At 36.3% G+C, this 10,362-nt stretch overlaps 1 protein-coding gene across 1 annotated transcript in view; it reads right to left on the bottom strand.

The window, feature by feature from the left end:
- Positions 1 to 8,836, bottom strand: part of LOC122355843 (ankyrin repeat and fibronectin type-III domain-containing protein 1-like) — a 61,845-nt gene extending 53,009 nt beyond the window's left edge. The window contains 2 exon segments of the mRNA XM_043254414.1: positions 319 to 548; positions 8,784 to 8,836. The gene's annotated coding sequence lies outside the window, so the exon portion shown is untranslated.
- Between the last annotated feature and the right edge of the window lie 1,526 nt (positions 8,837 to 10,362).

The following is a 10,362-nucleotide window of genomic DNA, read 5'->3' on the forward strand; positions in this document are numbered from 1 at the left end:
GATCAAACTCCAGGATGAATTCTGGGCAAGCGTACCTCTTTTTTGAACGGTTACACAACTGAGCGTCTCACGAAGAACCTCACGGCAAAAAGCACAGCAGCTGTGAAACTGTCAAAACACTGTATGCGCTACATCAATATCCGCCTACAAAGGTGGATGTGCTAAGAGGTGTCCTTAAACGCAAGAATATGTGCGAGTAAATAAACAAGACATTGCAAGAAACGAGCAACGAAGGGCACATTTATAACCAGGACCAGTATGTAATTTCCTATAGCTGAGCTCTATTTGACAGCGATATGAAGCATCTCTACCACTCACATTAATGTTCCTGAGTTTCTTCTTGCCTCTCTCTATGCGGCTGAGGAGTCTGTGGTGTTCTCTTGGCGTTTGCTGGAGAAGGCGGTCATCGACGGATATGGTCTTTCTAAGAGGCACTCTATCGCTCCAAGGCTCTGGGACACGACTCTCCGAATCCACACTCCGAGGGAAGCGCTTGACTTCCGACAGTGACGACGTCTCCCCTCGGTCATGGTCACGCAGGACTGACCCTGAAAGAGAGAAACAGACACCTCGGGTGATAACTGACACCCGGAGAGCAAGAAGACACCGGAGAATGAGGATAGGACCAAAACCTCGCCTCACAAGAACACATATTTTTTTAAAATAAAGGATTCATACACTTGAAACAACATATTTAGGCCTAAATTTAGGATGCATGTATTAGAATTGCATATCAACTATCCATCTGTTTGGTTTTAACTCAAATTAACTAATACATTTAATGTGAAATGCATCAAAGACGTGTCAATGATGAAAAAGGGTTTAGACAAATAAAAAAAAATGCAATTTTGCTTTTGAGCCAAAAATAAATGGCACACATTTTATACTGAATTTACCCACAAATCTGTCATTCAGTGTAACAATCTTTTCTGCCATATTTCCAACAAAATCAATTTATGACACTTTTAAGATTAATTACTTAAATTCTGAAATGTGAGATAAAAAGCTGAAATTAATTTTTTTAATGTTTTTATTACTTCCGGTACTTCCTTACATGCATAAATGAATCAGTTTAAATGTTTGTAATAGTGCTAACCAACTAAATACAAAATAATGAAGTTTACATGTTTATCATCAAATTACATTTTTTTTTTATCTCATACATTTCAACTATTTTAACTGTTTAATTTACGCATAAATGACAAATACTCGAGAGATTAAAGTTTAGTTTACGCTAAAACTGTGTAATCCAAACGAATATAAATTCAACATGCCTTTCAGATACATAAATGAACATTTCTTGAGTACGGCAGAACTGAGAAAGTATTTTTTCTATAAATGAGAAATCACTTAAATAAGGAAAAAAAAAACTGAATAGAATGTTTTAAATAGCCCATCCTCTCAGTTCCTCCTGATTCTCATTTAAACTGCTCTGATTAAACATCTTCCCACTGTTTCTCTGGTGAGTCATGTCTGTAACAATTTCACCATAATGAACATGGTGTAAAAAAAATAAAATAAAATAAATTACCGACTATTGCACCACATAAAAGTCAGTTGAGCGGCTAAAAGATTCACTTTCACCTCAAGTAACATTAAAAGTAAATTATCTTGAAGATCTAATAGAGCAGTTCTTGTAAACTGGAGGTTTATAAGATAAACACACACGTGCACCGTATGTTTCTAGGTTTGTATGCGGGGTGTTTGGTTTCTCTGTACTATCAGCTGGTGAGCAGCGCTTCTTGCTCTTTATCAACTGAGCAACACATAGCACATGGTTTCGTCTCCTCCACTTACAATTAAAACTGCATGAAGACCTTTTATTGTCTTCCCCTCTGAGACTGTTGTGAGGCGAACATCCTCTGAAGTAGACGTCAAATAAACATTTATGAATTAAGCTTTTATAGCTACAACCCTCTATGTGTTGCGTCTGTGATGAATTTTAAAGGTGTCCTGACAAAATCTCATACATTTTGATAACTAAATTCAAATATATGACGCACGGTTTCTGAAAACAATCAACAAATCACCATAAATGTGGTGAACAGAGATAGTAACCAAGGTACATTATTTCAGCAGCACTTAAAGACAGAGATACTGATTGTAAAGTAACTCCCTAAGGAAAGCAACAAACACTGTAACAGTATAGTAATGGTAAGTAACAGTAAGACTTTGATTTATGGGTGTTTTTCAATGACACACGCTTTTATGTCCCAGGGTTGATTTGCATTATAGCATTTTTAATTATAATTCTTATTGTTATATAAATGTAAACATTTTACCATGCCAATATCATTTTTAGGTTTTAGGACAAATTTGCCGTAAGAGTTTGATCCACTTTACACGTTGACTAGTTTATTTATGTGTAAGTATATAAGTAGTATGTATACAGTATATAAGTAGTTGACGTATCAATGTGTCCTATTGCATGACAGTAAAAATTTTAACAAAAATAAACAAATAATGTCAAGGAGACGCTGTGTGTTTCTGTGAGAAAGCGTTTGGATTTTTATAGTAGATGCAGTTAAAATCATTAAGATTACTTAATGATTGTTATGTTTCTGGTGCATGCTTCGGCCAATTACAATGTACTGGCTCAGCCGGCCAATCAGAGCAGACTGTGCTTGTCGGAAGGATGGTCTTTGTAGAAAACGATGCGTTTGATAGAGGTGGAGCATAGAGGAGCTACAACAAATGTACAGTATTTGAATTATAATGTTTTTTGAACATTAAAGTGTGTCAACATATTCTGTTACACTAAATAATAATCTTTGAAATAGCATCATATGACCTCTTTAAATTTAAACTGCCAAGAACAATTGAACTAACCACAGCAGAAAATAATCACAGCCCAATTGCTTCCATGTTCCATTGACAAATCCACAAAAATAATCCAATGAAAACCTCAGCATATTATGCCATTCAGCGACTCCCATTAGTTACCCAGGTGTCAATCCAAGCGCTACAGCCTTACATTATGTAATCTCACTTGTCGAACACACAGACTAACTTTGTTAGCGGCGTTGCTATGGAGGCGATGGTGACTGTAGCAGAAAAAACCTGAACTGATGGGTGCAGAGTCTGTGTTTGTGTCATGTGTCCAACTGAACCATATCAAGTTCCTTCACTGGTCCCTGATGACAGATTCCTGCGGTGCTCTGGCTAGCGCAGCTAGAACGTATTTTCACATTATGAGCTCGCATCTACTCATACCATCTGCTTTGATGCTTCCACAGCATTTCCACGCACCATATTGATATCAGACACGCCAAGCGACATTATTAAAACAATACATTATATTGCCAACCTGATCCCGTTTGTTGCATTTATACCCACACATCTGTTATTATGTGAATCTTTATACAGATCTTTGTACCGGTGAGTCACTAACACAGTTTGAGGTTTATAAGATTTTATCCCAGCAGTCTGATGTCAACAAAGACTCAGAAACAAGCAGGTCTGTGTTATGTGAAGCAGTTATATCACATCACCTGCGGTGACACTATTTGAAAAACCTCCTACAGCTTGAGTAAGCGCACTTACAAATCAAATGAGACTGCAAAGCACATTTTTTTCTTTACAAAATGACCCCCACTTTAAAGTCAAATAAGCGATCAAAACCCAAATTATGGGATTGATCCAATTTGTCCAATTACCCATTTTGTCTGAAACCACCCATGGATGGACACAAGGATGTCAGCGCCGCGTTGATGAAGCGCTGCGGCTGTCTTTCAAGCGCGTCGAGAGTAAAGCATTTTGATAAGTGTAATTTAACACGAGTTCAACTAAATTAAAGGCGTGAGAAGAATCTTAAGACCTTTAAACAAACCACAGCTGGTGCTAATGATCCCAGTTTCCATGGCAACCGTTTGGGTTCCATCTTCGTCATCCTCAAAAGCAAAGGGTAAGGTGCTGGCTCTAGGGTCACTGGTCTATTCAGTCATCGGAAAGCCAGACTTCTTGCCAAAAGACACACAGACTGTCATCGAGGGCCACTGGAGGAGGGCAACATATCTTTATTAACCATTCTAGGAAAGTTTTGCAACATATTTACTGATAACATGTAGGGGTAGGGAGATATAACCAAGATCATGATTTACTGGGACTTTACATGCAACTATACAGAATTAAGCACATTTTAAATAATTATTAAATAGCTAAATAATAGTTGCTTGCCCTTTTTACAATTATAATTTTTTATTAATATTATTATTATTATTATTTTGTAATTGACTAGTAAATTTACTAGCAATAAAAGATTTACTAAGTAATTTCTATACGCCAATTTTACAAAACATTTACAAAAACACATTTAAAATTATATTTTATTTATTATTTAATATTGTATTATCGATTAATTATTATCATTAAAAACAAGCATTTTTAATTTTATTTACATTTATTGTTATTAATTGTTTTATTCTTGTTTTCAAGTAAGCGTTTACAGATTAATATTAAAAAATGTAAAAAAGTTATGTTAATAAGTTTATTATTTCTTCTTTTTAAATGTAACAATGCATCAACAGCCTAACACAATAACATCTGTAACTAATGGCGTGTTTGGTGGTTGAATTATCTTTATGACTGACCAATGATAGATAACCAGCGTGTGGTCATTACTTTTTTTTCATTCTGTACTGTGATATACAGCAGGGGCCTCAGAAATGACACACTTCAGCTTCAACATTTGTGGTCTAAAATGCATAAAACATATTTGATGTATTATCAATTAGCAAAAGTAACCACACACCACAAAAAAAAAAAAAGTCAATATTTATCATTGGCACCTGTGAAAATTATTTGACATTAAACGCAAAGTGGCTGCAATTTCATTCAATGCTGAAACACGTCTGTGTGGTTAATCACCAGCTACAGTGTGAATGACAACTGACATTTTAATGGGAAAAGAACAAAAGGCTTTGGTACAAAATGGCAGAGCATCTACTGCCCTATAGCACGTCTTGCTCAGAAATGATAGAATTTACATTTAAGTGAGCTGAGGATTGAAAAGCACAAAAAACCTCTTTGCTTTTCAATCATCCCTTCAAGAGAACCAACAGGGTTCTGTTCATTTCTGTGCCCAAACTCAAATGCAATAGTGACCTCTACTGGATGACTGGGGCATAAAAAGGTCACCGAGCTATATTTTATTTAATCGAAAATACAATTAAATAAGTCATATTACGAAATATGAATATAATATTTTGGGTGACAAAAGTTAAAAATGCAATGTATTCCTGTGATGGCAAAGCTGAACGTTCAGAAAATTATTTGAATATTATTCTATCTGATGCTCAAGAACTAAACATTTCTTAATGATTATCGAAGTTGAAAAAATTGCGTTGCTTGATATTTTTTGATTGATAGTTTTTTTCTGGATACTTTGAGGATATGAGAAAGTTTAAAAAAAACATTTATAACATGTTAAAACAGAAGTAATAATTTATTTAATAAATTTATTAAATAACTGAATTTCATATTAATCAAAAATGTCACTGAACCGCAAACTTTTGAACAATAGTGGACATGAACTTGCAGAAACGGTTCAATTTAGTTTTTTAATGCAATTTATTTTACGCCAAATGTGAATTTCATATGTAATTGGATAAAAAAAGAAATAATCTATACAACATACATGGAACATACAGGAACATTTTCCATACTGAAACCTTAATAACAACAAAAAAAGGAACTAAAAAGAACTTTATGAATGGACAGCGAATGACTTAACTGCTTTCACCCAGTCAACCCTTTCAGCTATAATTTCCGGCTTGTGCCATTTAGCGATTCCTGTACACAGGGTTATCTAACACTGATTGTATCATTTAGTACATTAAGGCTGAATCTCACGTCCCCAGGTAAAAACAGAGAACCCAGCAGCTGAAAACAATCCTCCCGCAGCACTCATTCTATTACACACGACGGTGTCATTAAGGGAAGATAAACCCAGCACCTATTGGAGCTCTTTGGATAAAATATTGATTCTAGCGCCACTGCTGACATCAATATGTGTACTGAACGCTTCTGTGAAAACAATCCCAGAATCCCTAGAGGGGCATCGCATCAACACCACTTTCCTTTTCATGTCTTTCGCTTTTAGCCCAAAGGTGAATTTAGGTATGGAAAACAGTCACTAGAACAAAGCAGAGAAAGGTGTGGAAAACACTGTCCTTGTTTACCATCATGCTTACAATGGCACGGCAGGGCCGGTGTTTTGCAAATCTTTGCATCTGATAAAGCTTGTGCTAAAAAAGAAACAATGCTTTCTGTGCTAGGTTCACTGCATCAAACTGACATTTGATCGCATGTATGTTTGTTCAGATTGGACCACTAGCGTGCTGTCAACTGTATTTCATGCAGTTATGATCAAATACAGTAAAAAAATTTTAAATAAATGTTTTACATTTAAATATCATTCATTCCTCTTAAGGGAAAGCTGAATCACAAATATGCTGATTTGGTGCTCAAGAATCATTTCTTATTATTATCATCAATGTTGAAAATGTTGTGCTGCTTAGGAATCCATGATACTTTTTTGTAGTTCTGTAAAAAATGTAAGCATTTTGTGACATCATAAATGTTTTTACTATCACCTCTGATCAACTTATGGCATCTGTTTTGAATGAAAGTATTAATTTCTTAAAAGTCTTTGAATGGTAGTTTATACAGTATGCAGTGCTAAATATAATAAAAGTTACACGTTACAAACAGCTGAGTGAATCTGTTTATCGCTACATTAAAAATATTTGAAGGAAAAAATCCATCATGGATGTAAGACCATTTATTTCGGATTTTAATATATTTACAGAACTATAGTCTACATTTTAGTAAATGTTGATTATGGTTTTGGTAAATGTAGCTTATCTGTCTATTCTATACATGCATAAAATATGCACACTTATGTATACTGTACATGTGTAATGCGCTATTATGGCCTTCTGATTGCAGCCTCACACACTCTTAGCTCACCAGAAAAGTCATTATTTACTCACCCCTTAAGCCATTCTGAACCCGAAGACTGTGTTCTCTCTAAGCAGAAAAGTGTGCACATTCTGCCTAAAATCAACCTTTATCTTCCGTGGAAGAAATAAAGTTGGGATTGGATTGACGTGAGGGTGAGTAACTGACGACGGAATATACATTTAACTGTGAACAAACTCTTCAACAATTTTTCAAAGTGCCCAGTAACACCATCCACTGTTTACATACCAGTCATACGCTCTTCCAGAGATAGGCCTAGCTGTTTATGACATTATCAAAAGTCGTTTCCTGCTATTCCGCATACAACCCCTAAACATAGCGATAATGCTCATTTGAAGGGTAGGTGGGGTTGGAGGGTGACTAAATAAACATCACCGCCTCTTCTTCGTCTCTCGGTACCAGAAAATGTTGTTTTCTTTGACAAGTCAGTGTAAAATGAATTGCTCATTATGCCATCAAAAAGGTTCGCCACTACTATTGCGATAAGCGCTAATGAACATCGCCTGCAGGGTAGTGCCACAAATAAACCCTGCAATTAGGAGTCATTTTCACATACAACAAGAGAGCTAATGACAGTGCCACCTCTAACGATTGACAGCATAACAGCCTCGGCTCCAGCACTCGATGAAGGTGGTTAAATCACTAACATGAAACAAATACAGTGATAAGATATTGGCATTATTTTTGAAATTTGCTTTGACCCTCGTGTTAATGTTTCATTTTGACCCCATTCCCAAAATGCTAGTTAATGTTATCACATTGGACTAAAACTTACTGACTTTGCTCGGGGTGTAATAACTTTCAAAAAATTTTCAATAATTATTTTTTTACCCTACTTGTTATGCTTACAGTGTTCTCAGTCAAAATAAACGGCAGACAAAATTTGCAATACTTTTGTATATAATTGACAAATGTTGTTTTTATATGTTGGTTTTGTTTTAATTAGAACAGGTTTTGTATTAATTTTTCACTCTGATTAATCATAAACCTCACTGATCACGCTTATGCGCCTCAGTTTTCGATTGAAAATTGCCAAAAATAATGCTTATTTTTATCATTAATATAAATAATAAAATAAAAAATTAAGAACTTTTTTTCTCAAAAACTCACAATTTGGTAATATTATAGCACAATGACAGTTTTATACGCAATTTTTAAAGGCACATTTTTGATCAGGATGCTTTGACCAAATTAGGCAAAGCATATTCGGCATAACACAGGGTTAATTGCAGTGTCTCATCTAATTTGTAACGTGCTCTGTAGTGAATAATATTAGGCATTTAGGCTAATTATGTAAAATAACTCGATATGTCTAAAGATATGCGATAATGAATTACTATTTCATATACCTACAGTATTTCACAGCACCAGCCATTTACTTTTGGTAATTGCAACAAACACAGTGAGAGTATCATTCCCGGCAGAAGCAATTAGCCAGATTACTCGAGTCATTAATTTTGCAGAGAACCTTCGCCCTCAAATTTCACAAATATGTATGTCAAACTGTGCAAATTGCTTGATGAAATTGAATGTAACAGGCAATCAAGCAAATAAAAACAGACAGCAAACGCTTGGCAAAACACAGCGAGACAAGAAATCAATCCATTAGAGAACAACGAAATCTACAAACGTGGTCCTTCAAACTCACATAGCAGACACTGGAATACTGCTATCGTATTTGCTCGAAAAAGTTTCAAACCACGGCACTGGCAAGATCGTGCACACTGAGAGCCAAACGGGTTTTGGAGAGAAGTTGGTATAGGAAGACTATGATGAATGGGTGCAGTTTGTGATTGGCATACCTGATGCGTCCCAGTGCAGTCCTCCGGGGCTGGCTGCCAGGCGCCGGCGTTTCTCACACTCACGCCACCTTGACAGGAGTCTCTGGTGGGCTTGGGCGGAAGAGTCGAGGTGGTCGCGGGGGCGACGTGAGGACCGAGGAGGCTGAAACTGGCAGGAGCGGGGAGGGTGGCGATAGATGGGTTTTTCCTCTCCTGGCGCTGGCTCAGATGGATAGACTCGTTCTCCAGGGGCCTGTGGAACAAAAGAGATTTCATTTCTGCTGTCAATCCACTATAATTAGCTGTCATGGCGTGATGTTTTCCATGATCACAATTGCGCTCCCCGTACGCGCGCGCGTGTCATACCAGCGGTGATAAGCGCCGCGTTTTTCCATTCCAATCAACATTAAGAAAATTATAGCTTTCAGCCGTGTGTCAGAAAAAGAAGGGAATTAAAGTGTGGAAAATGTGTGAGAACAAAATGTGAGAACACTTCAAATCATTATATTACAGATGTCAAGCTGTATAGACAACATTGCGTGTGAATTCAATGCTTAGTTTGAGTGTCCTACACTGCAAAACAAAAAGAATAAATTGGCAGCTGTGGTTGGCAAAACAATTATGAATACTTACAGAACTTGTAAATATTACAGATAAAAAACATTCTGTACCATTAATAAATAACAACAACCACTATAATAACACAGTGTAAATTATAAGATGACTTCAAAAATAGATCTTTAATAGCACCTTACTGTAAAATCTATACATTTTTACCCGTATATAATACGAGAGAACTTGCAATAACCAATTAGCATATTTTGTCTTAGCATTTTACAACCTTTTATACTTACAGTCGGTCATTTTTATAGTGCACACTTTCAGGATGGATTAAAAATAGTACATTTGATGAAATATTTTTCAGTGCGGAAAAACAAAATGCTAAATAGATGTACAAACACTTCAAAGCATCATTTTTTTTTACAGTACCTGAAATCAGGAAGTGTATAGCTTTGGTTTTTCCATGATCCTCTCTTGCAGGATCAGATTTTTTCTTCTAAACAAAAATTCAACAATCCGTTCCATTGCAAACATGGCGCCCTCATAGACTTCTTCTCTTCATGTATAACAGCTCATTAGAGATTTTCCCGCCATTCCATTATAAGCAATGAGCAGCGTGTTAAAACTTCCACGCACCTGCAAGATCTAACGCCACAGTTTTGCCCAGGACTTCCTGCAGCTTAAGCCTTTTCATAGTCAAATCAACAACGTAATCGCTCTGGTATAAAGAAGGCCCTACTTAGAAAAAAACACACACACACAAAACAGCAGCCCCACTGAGCGCCCTGCATAAATATTAAATTGCACCTTCAGCTAAAAAAAAGTGCGCCAGCCACTTTCGCACAAAAAGCCATATCAGTCTGTCAAGAGTCAAGTGTAGCGCATATCTGATGGTAGAGTTGGCTATGTCGCTTTTGTGAGGCTTGATTAACTGTAGCGAGTTAGAGAGGTTTCAGTGAAGGCTTTGTTTCCACTGAGATATGCAATAACACCATCGCGCAGTATGAAACCCCGCTTTTGTTTTTAATAAATGGCTCCG

Source organism: Puntigrus tetrazona, chromosome 12 (genome assembly GCF_018831695.1).
Source record: "Puntigrus tetrazona isolate hp1 chromosome 12, ASM1883169v1, whole genome shotgun sequence".
Classification (NCBI taxonomy): Eukaryota; Metazoa; Chordata; class Actinopteri; order Cypriniformes; family Cyprinidae; genus Puntigrus; species Puntigrus tetrazona.